The sequence below is a fragment of the Strix uralensis genome, chromosome 6 (genome assembly GCF_047716275.1).
Source record: "Strix uralensis isolate ZFMK-TIS-50842 chromosome 6, bStrUra1, whole genome shotgun sequence".
NCBI classification, from domain to species: Eukaryota; Metazoa; Chordata; class Aves; order Strigiformes; family Strigidae; genus Strix; species Strix uralensis.
The window spans coordinates 1,406,142-1,419,307 of NC_133977.1; the positions used below are offsets into that span (position 1 = coordinate 1,406,142).

Genomic DNA, 13,166 nt, shown 5'->3' on the forward strand with positions numbered 1-13,166 from the left:
AAGCCACACTGTGTGGCATAGAAAACCACAGCCTGACTCGTCACAGTCACGAGAGGAGGGTTGCAGAAACTGTGAAGATCAACATGGTCTCCATGAGGTCTTCGTGACCTTTGTTCATGACATATTTTCTGGAGAGGTCTGTGAAAATTAGAAAGATTTAATTGGGCTCATATGGACACTGGTAAAATCTCTTCTGACTGCAGTGTGATGAAGCAGATAAAACAGCACTGAAGATATTATTTCCTGGAAGCTTTTCTATTTCTGTCAGTTCTTACTTGCTAGCTCTCCCCTCCCTAGAGGATGAGCTCTGCTTTCATACACTAGTGGGTTTTTATTTTGGCAAAAAAAGTGTGGGTTTTGGCAGAAAAAAGAGACAGTACATCAGTGAAGAGGGGAAACCATTTTTTTTCCAAATGCTTCAAAGCTACCAGTTAAGGGTTTCCAAAAAGCTTTGGAGTAAAGACCAAGTGGATGCTAAAAGAGATGGGAATTGGCTCATATACTGAATGACTTCCATTATTGCTCGAAAAAGCAACTGAGTTTTGTTATTGTATTTGTGTAGACCACTGTGCTGGAGACTCCCCGCTGAGAAACAGGGTTATTTTATCCAGATACTGCACATAATACCAAGAAACACTGACATGAATAAACCTCATTAGAGAACAGGCATGCACTTCATGCCTACAGATGCAGAGGAGATTGCTCAGACCCTGCCCTGCTGGAAAGGCTCTTTCTTGGGACCAACGGCCCCAAAAGCAAAAGCATAATTGTTGCTGATGGCCTCATGCATCCTGGCTTCCCACTGTCCCCACAAGACCTTCCAGAGCATGAGATGCACAAGGAGGTGCAGAGCCGTGCCGTGGGACACCAGGGCACCTGGAGCATCCTGATGGAGCAGCAGGTGTGATCAGCTCCTGCTCCCGCATCCTTGGGCAGCCCCAGCTGGGGCTCAAGAGGAGACAGGTCTGCACTGTAGCAGCTCTTCAGGACTCATATGTTCCTCTGTGAGCAGGTTTGCCCGGGGAAGATGCAGCCAGGCAGGTGAGCAGCAAGACCTGCGGGCAGCAGGGTGATCCCATCAGGCTTAAAGCAGCTTGGAGGACGGGAGTCAGGTGCTGTCACCCCTGTTGCAGAAGGCACCCCGGTGTCCACAGGAGGGAGGGGATGGGGCACGGCTGGTTCAGTCACTCTGCAGGCATGGGGGACTAAAATGGAGACTCCTTCAGTGCTCACACCCCCCTGTGTCCTCTCTGCTGCTGGGGCCAGTCACAGCTCACGCCTGGGTGAGTGGAAAACCCACCTGTGCCATCTGGGCGTGGGCTCAGGCCACGTGGCGCTGTGGCATTTGGGATTTAAGACCAGCACAGCTGCTGAGACTTAGCACAGAGGTTTGGGGGAGATCCATACCTGGCCAGTGGTCTGCAACGGATTATCCAGCCAAAAAGACAGCCCTCCTTGTTTTTATTTCTTTCTCTTTTTTTCCCAGCAGGATAACCAAGCCTGGGACACCACAGTGGTGAACTCATGCACCATGGCTAGACAAAACCCGTGCCGGCGATGCTGCTGCACCTCCCACCTGTGGAACCACTGGGGAGGCACCCTCAAGCACTGCTTCTGTTTCTGTCCTCATCGAAAACCAAAACCCAAGTGCCTTTCTGTCTTGGTAAAACATGTCTTCAGGGGATAGAAGAACAGCCGTCTTCTTTTTCTTTTCATCCCCCAGCAAGCAGCATTTCTTATCTTGCAGTGGTTTTGCAGCTTGTTAGTAAATATGGCAGTGGGAGGGGAACTGGGCAATGCTGGGGTTTGCCAGGCTGGGTGCCCAGGGGGGTGCTGCTGCTTGCCCTGGGAAGCCTTGGCAGCAATCTTGATTTCTAGGGGAACATAAACCATCCCGTCGGCAGCCCATCAAAATGGTGATCCCGGAGTAACGTTAAGGTGTAAGCCTCCATCTTCTCATCCAGAAGGAAATGATGATCTACCTGTGGCCGGATAAACCCCTACTAAATACTGACTGGTGATAAATAATTGCACAGGTATCATTACCCAAATCACTGGCCCACTGCCACTGGGGAGAAAAGCAAAAATAACTGGAGAACACACACCAAGAGATGTTTTTGCTGCATGTTGCCTGAAAAGCAGAAGAACATCCTTCGATACCGGGATGCTGTTGCAGGAACGCAGCCTGTGCATATATTTTGCAAACAGCCAGTCCAGTCCATAACACTTAAGCTGAATGGGAGACTAATAAATATTAAATGGAGACTGATGTTTCTATTTGCACTGGGAGAGGTCTTGAATCTCTTTTAGTTGCCTTTTTGAGAACAAAACCTGGGTTAAGCCATTGCCTCACCCAATCTTGTGCATTTTTATCCCCAAGTTTGCTTTGTTTCCAGTAGGCCTCTTAATTACAGTGAATTAAAAATTAAAAGAGAGGGTGGCAGCAAGCAGTGGGTAAACACTGTCAAGAACCGGCCATGACGCAGGCTACGTGACCGAGTGCATCATTCTAGAGATTGTATTTACACTGAAATAAAGACAGATAAACCGGCGAGAGGGCGAAAACCCTTCTACCTCATTTGTGTATAATTACAACTAAACTTTTTCAGTGAAGTCACTTCCCTTTGAAAGATGCTGTTTAGTCAAAGCAGAGCCTTTTCATGGGGCGGTATTAATGGGACGAAATCCTGTTTTCAGAAAACCATTGGAGAACCATGCTATCGCTAGCAGAGTGAAACACCACAGTCTTTCCTTTCAAGGGAACTTGGGGTTTGCTTTCTTTAGAAACCCCTGACCTAAATGGTAATTACAAAATTTTGAGAATTGGCTGAAACAAAAAGAGAATGTTCTTGCTTGTCCCAGCACATTTTATTTTCCTCCTGAATGCAATGAAAATGAATGTGGAAAAGCCAGGATACCGAGCACAACACAAATTTGGGTTTTGACTTCTCCTGTGCTGACATCTAGAATGAGATGTAAACGTATGTGAACAATCAATCTTTAAAAAAGACAAAATCAAGCCAAATCCCTCTTGAATCAACCCAGAACTTCTCCGGTCTCTGAGAGGAGGGATTTGGGTTCAAGGGGAGACCCACCAACCTTCTTTGCTGCTCGTGGCTGGAGATCGCCAGTGGGAGCAAACTGTGCCCCCCCCCCCCCCTCTGCCCAGGAAAAAGCCACCTACCTTCGAGCGAATGCAGTGAGATGCAGGGTGAATAAATGGAAATAGCAGACTGATTGCCAATTAAATGCTCTTTAAAATTTAATCTGAACATTAAACCTAACAGAGATCTGCACTTACGGGATCTGCCCACTGGGGCTGGCTCAAGCACGTATTCCCCAAGTGCCGCGGGGTCTGCAAGGGCTGGGCACACTCCCTCTTGGCAGTGCCTCCAGAGATGCCATGGGAGTCCTCGGGTGCAGTGCTCGCCTCCTCCAAGCCAGGGTGCTGGGGGGAGCCCACAGCTGCCTCGCACCCCACAGCTGGGAGCATCCCTGGCTGTTTTTCCCACTCAGCAGCCTGTGTTTCCTTCCTTGGGCATCTCCAGCAGCTGGATGTCCTGGTCCTTGGTTCACTTGGACACTTTGGGACCTTTTATTCCCTAGCTCTGATTGGTGTCCCTGTTGTCTTGCTGCCCCACTCCTGGGCACAAAGGACCCAAGGGAAGGGGTCCTGTCCCTCGCTTGTAGGGAGCATGACCATCTGGGGAAAAGGGGTTCATGAACAGTTGCAACAAGAGGAGCTGGGCATGGGGGAACTCTTTCAGGGCAGGTGACCAAACAGAGAACATCTTTGCTCATCCCCCCTGAAGAAGGCCAGTAGTGCCCTGAGACTAGCACCCAAGGTATCATCTCCTGCCTTGCCCCCAGCCCGGGAGAGCACATACTAACCACAGCCCCATGGCATTGGTGGGGAGATGCCATCCAACCCTGGGGACAGCGCAGGCAAGCTGCCAGGGCCCTGGCACCGCACTGTCTGCTGAGCTTCCTGAGCATTCACCATCCCTGAGAAAAGCTCTTCTCAATGAAAGCTGCTTTGCGACACCGAAACGGCAGTTTAAGACTTGAGTTTGCAGGGAGTAGCTGTGGATATAAAAATATAGGCAGTTTGGAAGCAACAAAGCTTCCTTTCCATGAATGTTTGGGGCAGCAAAGTCTCGTCCTGCAAACATTCCCAAGACCTGCAAGCTGGAGGGCACGGGCAAGGTCACAGCTCAGGCTGGGAATTCACATTTTTCACCAAAGTTTCCACCGGTGTGGTAACAAGGTTTTTAAATCACGTGGTTCGCAGCGTTGTTATGCCATTAGATGTCCTTGTGTGCTGCACAGAGCTGAGGCGGGAGGTCACCCCTGCTAAACAGCAAACACCAAGCTGGAGCTAGAGCCCTGCAGAAGCCTGGGTTTGTTGTTTTTTTTTTTTTTCTTTGTAGCTTTTGTCTGGTTTCTTTAATAAATGCCTTTTCTGTAGGAGAGACTGTGACTCCGCAAAGATGAAGCTGGTGCAGTGATGAGTTTAGGTGGTCATCTGGTATCCGTGGGGTTTTAGCACTCACTCCAGGGCTCTCAGATGGAGCAGGCAGCAAAAGGCTGGAGCCCATGGGGATGTTTGGGTTATAAACTGTGGAATGTGACTGCTCCGTAACGGATTGCTGTGGTTCAATGCATCACACGACACATCTGCACGTCCAGTACGTCCTCATCATATCCTGCCGACAGCCAGGAAGAGGGGAGATGCGAGAAAAGTAAGCTATCTATATTTTTTCAAGCACACCATTTGCAATGTGGTTTGGTGAGCTGCTTTGGCAAAGTTCTGCTTTTGCTGGAAGGGGCTCATCCCTCTGTATTTGCAACGTGCGTGGGGCCTCTGAATGACCACTGAAGCCCACACCTCTTAAACCTTTTTGCAGAGACAAGCTGTGCTGCATCCACTGCAGATACAGCCTCAGCCGTAGCAGTGAGTACGATGCATATTATGAGCTGCACGTACTGCCAACACTCAGAGAAAGGGCCGTGCTCTAACAGCTCTCCAGGGGACACTGGAAACAGCACACGCCTGTCTGTAGCTGTGCATGATTTTTTCCACATTTGTAATTGCAGCCTTTTTCCCCTTTTGGTGGTTATTAATGTTGTTCGTTTCCTCAAAAATTACATCTGTTTAGATGTTAATTGAGTTAATTGTTACCATTCAGCAGCTGGAGCAGCAATTTAGCACCTGCTAATAAAGATGCTCGGTTTGAAGTTGTGTGAAAATGACCATATTACAGGATTGCTGTTGTACTGTAGTGCCAAAAGTGAGAGCAGCAAAGTTAGAGTGCAGTAATGGATGGAGAGATGTGCTGGAGGGTGGTTTCTTTGAGCACAGTGTCAACTTTCAGAGTCAGAGATCAGTAAACAAGCTGTGCAATCATGATACAGAGCCATTGAAGCCAGGGTGGTGTGGCGGGGGAAGCAACAGAGAAAATACAGGTGGCAAGCACAGAATCAACAGTAAATACTCTTTCTCTTTTAGAAGAAGAAATACAGCTTATCTGTGACAGGCTAATTGGGTAGAATCAAAGGAGGGAAGAAATGTAAAAAAGAAGGACTGACGGCATGTATGAAAAGACCTTTTACTAAGTGTTTTCATGCCCAATTACGTGAAGACCTTTCTATAAAGAAAATGCAGGAGGTTCACAGGGGGTGAAGAGGATGGTGCTTGAGCAGCGTACCTCTGGGATGAGCATAATGATGACTACGGTAAGCAGGGTGGCCATTTCGCTTGGCATCGGTTGTGCCAGGCTGCAGAGGGACACCTGCCCTGCAGGAAGGATGGAGTAGGCAACCCTGTGGGACCCCCACGCTCAGGGACCACGTGTGCTCCCCGGCACCTGCATGTGCAAGAGGTGGCAGGCAGGGAGGAGGGCAGTTCAGCACACACCAGCACACAGTAGAAATCGCCAGTGAGGCATCAAGCCTTCTGCACAACACCCCAGGGAACAGCAGCCAGTCACCCCAGGCAACAGATTGTCCTGTGCTGAGATGCTCTGTCTTGATAGGAAAGTCCCAGCGTGATGGAGACTCTGTTCACTGTCCAAAGCATGGAGCTTATTTCTCATCATTTCAGAAATTTTTAGCTTTGCTGTTGCTGTCTAGCATCCTCTCAAGGATCACATACTTCCTTATCCCACTCACCGTGATTCCTTGCAGAAGCCACGTACTGAAGCCACCTCTGCCTATTCTGCATCAGGACCAGTGTACTGACCTATATGTAATTTTAACTGACCAGCACAGCTACATTTGAGGGCATATAGAGTCCTGTGTTTCCTTTGGCTGGGGTGAGATCACAGTCAAGGATGTGAGATCTTACCTTTTCATGTCACATTAATTTTTCCTTGCTCTGCCGTCACAGAGAGGATTACATCCATGGGAGGTCTTCAAGGAGAAGCAGAAATGCCCAGGGACACCCCTAAGCCCTGTCTGGCTTCACTGCCATGACCTTAGCCAAGTCACTAAAGGCATTTGGAGAGAGGTGGCGCTTCAGGGAGAAAACCCCAAACATTGCAGGACCAGCTCAGCAGCCCGGCAGCTGAGCAGTGTTCTGGGATGCCCTGATGCTTCTCCTTTCTTTTCACTATCAAATTGTGCCACACATGTGGGCTCTTACCACCTGTGACACCACCAGAACGAAGCTGCAGGTTTGGGGTGGGGGGAGACCCTTCAAAGCTCTCTTTAAAGCAAGGAGCAGAGGAAAAAGCTGATTCCTCTGAGGAAAAGGGTATTTCGGAGCAGTGGGTGAGTCACAGCCAGGCTCCCTCCCACACAGCCTCGTTATTTTGGCTCCCAGGCGCACGCACAAGCTCTCAGAGCTGTGCCGTCGCCCCTGCACACAGAGACAAGGGCACGCAGGGGCACAGTGTGTTTTGGGGAGCCATGCATGGCCCCCCACGCCATCACAGCCCAGCCCTGGAGCTGCACGGCAGCCATCCCCAACACCACAGTACATGGGCAACAATTTCTGTACACGGGGACACCAGCCTGCAGGGCTTTGGGTGGCATCCCCCTGTTTTGGAGAGTAGAGCGTTCCATGATGTCCTGCACCCCCGTGCCAGCATGCCTATGCTTGTCCCATCATACTTGGTGGCCTGGGAGCCACCCACAGCTGCCAGAACACCTTTCCAGCCCTCCATGATGAGGCAGAGATGGATTGAAAAGAGGGCAGGGAATACCCTCTCACTTCAACCAGAAAGATGAACACATCCCGCTCTGTTACTGCCTGGAAGGAGTTAATGAGGTGCCTCATTACCTACCCAGGCTGTAATCAAGTGCCCAATTAAAAACTGCTGAAGAAGAACAGGCTTAAAAGGAAGGGTAGAGCTGCAGCAAGGTTTTGGGGAGTTTTCTGCAGTGATGGCCAGAGGAGCAGGGGGCTGTAGGCCAATTAAGGACATAGGAAAGCTGTGGTGTCAGCAGGGGCTGTTAATGCTCCTGGAGCTACATGAAAAAGATTGGTGCAAGAAGTAGAGTCCTGTTGGGGTTTTTAGGTTGACAGGAGGAGAAATAGGTCCCTGGGAAAGATGGGGTCAGTTGGGTAAGAAGGTGGAGACAGGCTGATATGCGAGCTTGCTGGAAAAGTGAGAGTTGGGGTGGGGATGGTGGGAGCATTTGCTGCTAAAGGCTTCAGAGAGTGCATAAGTGTGTGCTTGCCTGGCACATGGATATTTGCACTATGGTTAAATGTATAAGCCAAACCTTTCTCCCTTGCTGTCCTGGCCGTTGCTCTGGCTAGCTGTGTTGGGCAGTGCCTCAGGGTTGGAGCATGGCCGTGCTCTGGGATGCATGTTGGCAAGGCACTGCTGTAACCTGGCTCTAGGAGATCCTCAGCTGAGAGAAATGCTTCTCTTGCATGTGCTCGGCGTGGGTGTACGTCGTCCTGTCCTGCTGGTGCCCCCTGGGTTGGTGATCTTTCAAGTGGGTCTGATCCTTTCAACTGCAAGACCCTCGTTCGTGCATTACAGCATCCTGCTTCCCTGTATGGCTGCTGGGGAGACCTGCTCGTGTCCCACATCTCCACCCAGGGCTGCAGGCATTGCCAAAACCTCCCTTGCAGCATTACCAAACAGGCAGGAGGTCGAAAAAATAAGCGGAGTCCTCTGTGTCAGCACAGGCAGGCTGCAGCCTTGGATAATAAGCCCACGTTGTTGGGTCTTTCTGCTCTAGCAGTGCTGCTAAACTGTCCCTGTGCTCCGTTGCACCCTCCTGATGCAGGTGGCTCTGCTTCCGTCAGCCAGCATTGTGAAGTGTGGGGAGCCAGCAAGCTTGTGCTGGTGTGGGTCACTGGGAGGACTTGGGTTTGCTGGTGGTTAAGCGTGTGCCTCTGGCAGCAACATCTCCTCTACCTTCCTCCCACTGTAGCAGGTCTGTGCGGTTCCCTGTGTCCTCCTCACAGAGCTACAGGGTCCTGCAGAGCAGCATCCCTTCTATCAATGTGCATCAAGGCTCTGATTTGGGAATATCCCAGTCCTCTACCTTTTATTTTTTGCATTCCCATTAGCTCATTTTCTGGGGATCCAGACTCCAGATCACTGTGCCATTGCCTGCCGACAGATGTGGCTGAAACCTGGCTTTCTTGAGATTTCTAGGAAAAGGCTACAGGCCAAGGAGAGATGCAAGCTCAGCCCTTGGACACCATAGCACAACCTCAGCAGCCAGATGTGTTTCTTTGGTGTCAAAGAGGTGACCCTACAGTGCAGTGTAACCAGGAGGAGAGAGATCTGGAATTGGTGGTTGGATGATGTCCTGAGACAGAGCTGATCTGGTGGGGAGGGTGGGACAAGCTGTGCATGCCATCTCCCCCTGGCCAGGGCAGGCTGGCATGGGCATGATATGGGATGGGGGGAGGAGACAATAAAGTTGCAAAGTGGGCAGAAGCCCACCCTGCTGCTGCTTCTCCCATTTCACTATCTTCTGGTAGCTACTGGTCTCTTCTGCTGGGTAGCCCTTCAGCAGCCTTTGGTGGTCACTGATGGTTTGGGCACTGGAGGTACTGTGTTGCTTGTTGTGATCTGGAATAAGACACTTCTTGCCTCCCCGAAGAAGCTGATCTCGTAACATTAACCCTGCAGCTGCAGCAGCGAAAGGATGCTCTGAATGCTCCCCGCTTTGCTTCCAGGAGGTGGGCAGCGCTGGCGTGCGATGCCTGCATTCTCCCACTCGGCAGAAGGCGTGGAGCTCCGTCTCCGGGCTGGAAGAGCAATCGCTCTTCCAGTGCTCAGCACTGCTGCTCTATTTCTGTACGGCGGGGTGTGAGGACTTAGCATGCTAAAGATAAAACGGTGGAATTTAATACTCCCAAGTCCCTTGCATTCCAAAACCTGGTATGAAAGCCCTGCTTATGTTTAAATAATCTGTATGTTTGAGTAAAGGATTATGAACCAGTGGTGGAGGCAGTGCTTTCTTCATTTCCTGCAGGGAAGTGCAGAAGGGAGTCCTTGGGAAAGTCAGCTTGCCAAAGAGCAGAAAGGGCAACCCAGGGGTGCTTCCAGCAAGCTCCAAACACGGGCGAGAGCCAGGAGACAGCTGCTCACAGAGGCAGGGGAAGCAATAACTAGTGAGAAATAACATTTAATTACTTCTCACTCCTACCAGTCTGGAAAAGAAAATCTCTGATGCTTTCCTCTTATGCCTGGTGGAAAGGGACCACGTTCTGGTTGTGGTTGATTATTCTTCATCAGGTGAAGAACCAGCCTGAGTAACAAGGATCAGAGCATCCCTGCTGCAACCCCTGGTAAAGCGTTGGTGGGACTGCAGGGTGGCAGCCACCACGGAGCTGCTCGGGTCTGGCTGCTGGGGGTGGCTTGCTAATAGCAAAGATGGGGCAAGTGGAAGGCTGTGCCTTTGCTGAGCTGGCTGGCAGGGATGTCCTGGGGCTGTGGAGCAGGTGACCACACTAAAAGGGTCCCTTCTGCCCCATGTGTGCAGGATCCACCCCCTGCGTGGCCGTACTAGCAGATATGACCCTGTCTCAGTTCGGCACAAGTGTTGAGTCGAGGGCAGGGAGGGAGCGTGTGGAGGAGGAATGCTTATAAACTTCCCTTGCTTTTGATGAAAATTGAGTTGGTTGCTGCTGAGACAAAATGCCTTGACTCTCCCTTTTGACACCCGGAAGCACTTGCTGAATTCAGCAGGGCTTTTCTACCCACCACCAACCTCCTCCATCTGTCAGCCTACTCCTACCCTTCCTCTACAGCTACAACAGGGAGAAATCAGTGATGGGTGCTGTTATGGAGGGCTGTTGCTCTATAACCGGGCACCTTTCTGGTGCCACTTCTACTTTCACTTGTTTTCTAAATGGTAATTTGAGGCAGACCACATAAACACCCTGTAACGGCTTGATAATTGCAGGTTGTAATAAATGACTGCAGTCACACATGGCAGAGCCAGGAGAAGTTGCCACATGGCCTGCATCACAGGTAGGAAGAGAGGAGCATTCACTTGCAATGAAATGGTATTTACCATGTAATTACCTTGGTGCTACATGGTAATTACTATGCAATTAAATGGTCAACAGGTACTGTCTAAACAAAGAGGACTTAAGTGACATCTCTGTCCCGAAGCTTTTAAAATATTACAGCGTGGTAAAGGGGGAATGGAAATCGTAAAGTATTGATAGAAATGTGATGGATATAATAGGTCCCTGACTTCTCTGAGCTGAAGCTGGCAAGGAGCAAGAAGGAAGCATCTAACTTGTCGGTGCCACCCTGGAGAACAAGGGGCTGGTGTTTATTGCAGAAATAGAGATTATAAACTCAGCGGCAAGGCTGCGTGCCAGATCGACACATGCCTCCCTTGTCCATGGTCCCCTTTTTCCCTGCTTACAGATGTGCACTGCAGCATGTGAGCCTGGGGATGCCCTCCCTTGGCTGCTGGGCCTCCAGCATGTGCGGGGATGGGGTACCTCCTGCCGAGCTCCCACATGCCACCAGCCCTAGGTACCTGCTCCTGCTCCTGTTCAGTGACCGTCTGGGCCCTGCAGTGCCACACTGCCCATCCCATTCCTTAGAGGCTGTGGAGGGGCTGTTTAAAAAAACCAGCAGTGACTCCTCCACGTAGCTGTGTTGCTGCTGTCATGTTCCCTGCGCTGTGACTTGTCCTCGCCTGACTCCCGTTACAACTAATTAGCACCTTGACATTTACACAGCGAGTGAGGCAGCCTTGATGCTTGCAAAAGAACAGAAGGCACATCTGTCTGCATGATCCATTTGAAGAGGAGGAACATGGCTATGTGGTGTTTATAGCAGGCAGTTGGGGGAGGAATTAATTTACAAAATTTTTTGAATGAAAACAATTCCAATAACTTAAGTGCCCTCTCCCTCCCACGTCAGCTGTTTACAAACTGTTGAGTTGAATCTGTCCCACATGTCCTTTGAACCTACTAGTAACAGAGGAAAAAAAAAAAAATTGAAATGCATGATGAAAAAACGATTTAAAAAAAAAAAAATCCTGCCCACAGAGTTCAAACAACTCGTCTTGCTTTAGCTTATACCAGTCTTCATGTACTTAGACAAATGTCATCAGAACAAGACTTAATTGACTCCATTTTGCTCTTTATGCTCATTAAAGAGGAATGTAGTTGTTCCTCTCTGTCTCTTCACCCTCTACGCCTGCCCCATGAAGGTGCTTTGTGTAAGGCAGTGATTAACTTTATTTGTGTGGCAGCAGACCTTTGGAGTTTAAGGGCATCCAACTGTTGTGGCGATGGAGCTGGGGTCTCTCCTCCTTCCCAACCCAGTTGAAGCCTTGCCATGCTTGCCCTGTCCTTTCTCCGTAGGGAGGCTCTGCCTTGTAGTACAGACCGTGGAGACTTTCAAGGATCTTTAAAAGTGCTTCTCCAGCTTTACCTGGGCTGTGGAGGGAGGGGGAAAGCTCCCAAGCCTACCATCTTAGCTTAGGTCTGGCATATATCCCTTAGGTGTTAATGCATCGCAGATGGGCCATCTACTGCTCTCCTGTGATGGCAGGAATGGCACTACTTAGGGGGTAAATAAAATGCTTGGCGGAGTGCAGCAACGGTTGGCAGTGCCATGCAGTGCCAGCGGTGCTGCAGGTGAGTCCTGCTTGCCTACGTCTCAAACTCAGGCTGGTGTAGAACAGCAATTTTCTTAGTTTTGCCTTGAATTCCTGATGACTTGCTCCTGCTTTTAAATGGGGGTGGAAGCTAATTGAAGGGAAAGGGTTGCAATTAAAAATGCTTCTTGTAGTTTTTTTTCTGAAGGAGATCTCTGGCTCATTAGCATTGCGTAAGTGTCTCCTGTGTGACGTCCCTTGAAGCTTTCCAGAATCAAAGCTAAGCTCTGCCCTCTGGTATTTAGCGATCTGTCGTAGCCAAGCCAGATGGTGAAGTACAGGGGAAATATTGACTTCCCCACCCATTTTTGCAAGGAGGATAAAGGAAAGGCAAACCACTATCCCTAGCCAAAAATAAGTGGGGCAAAGTTGATAGGGTACCACTTTTGTAGAGAGCTGATGGCTGTGGCTTGGGGTCCCCTGCTTGCAGGTGATGAGTACAACCCATTTGGTCATGGCAGGAGTTATCTGGGATTAAAAAAAAAAAGTGTCTATGGTTGGCCAAAGTCAGGGTATGACTATGCTGAATTTGGGATGCAGGGCATCTCCTAATGCCTGTGGGAGGCCAGTGGGTCCAGGTGGCTTCAAGCGTTTTCTCAGCCAAAAGCTTCCTGTTTCAAAGGGAAGAAGGTTTGAGGCTTGCCTTGGTCTGCTCTGGATTCATGTAACCCACAGGCCAAACAGAAATGGCACAAAAATGAGATTGGGATTCTGCCCTTGGATCCAACTGCTTGTCCGGATCCAACCGCTTATCCAACTGCAATAGGTATTACAACAGCGAACCTGGTACTTTGTTATTGACTTCACTTCAGGATGGAGTCCCAAGTCAGGAAGGTTAACACAACCTCTGCATCATCTTAGATCCTTCTGCAAAACATGGGTCCTCACAGCAAATCAAGTTATGGGTTGCTCTGGCTAATCCCTCAGGCTTCCTTGAGTTTAACTTTGGATACCAGCACAGCATGGTGACCTGCTTTACAGGTCCCTGCTATGAGTTTTGGAGCTGTTTGGTACCTTTAACATTCTAGTTTGGGATGCTGTACAACCTTGAAAAGTCTTTGAAG

The 13,166-nt window shown here is 49.8% G+C and overlaps 1 long non-coding RNA gene across 1 annotated transcript in view; it reads left to right on the top strand.

Annotated features, from left to right (window-relative positions):
• The first annotated feature begins 4,344 nt into the window (after positions 1–4,344).
• LOC141944921 (uncharacterized) overlaps positions 4,345–13,166 on the top strand; it is a 29,651-nt gene continuing 20,829 nt past the window's right edge. The window contains exon 1 of the long non-coding RNA XR_012629366.1: positions 4,345–4,742. This is a non-coding gene — a long non-coding RNA (uncharacterized LOC141944921). The remainder of the gene's footprint in view (positions 4,743–13,166) is intronic.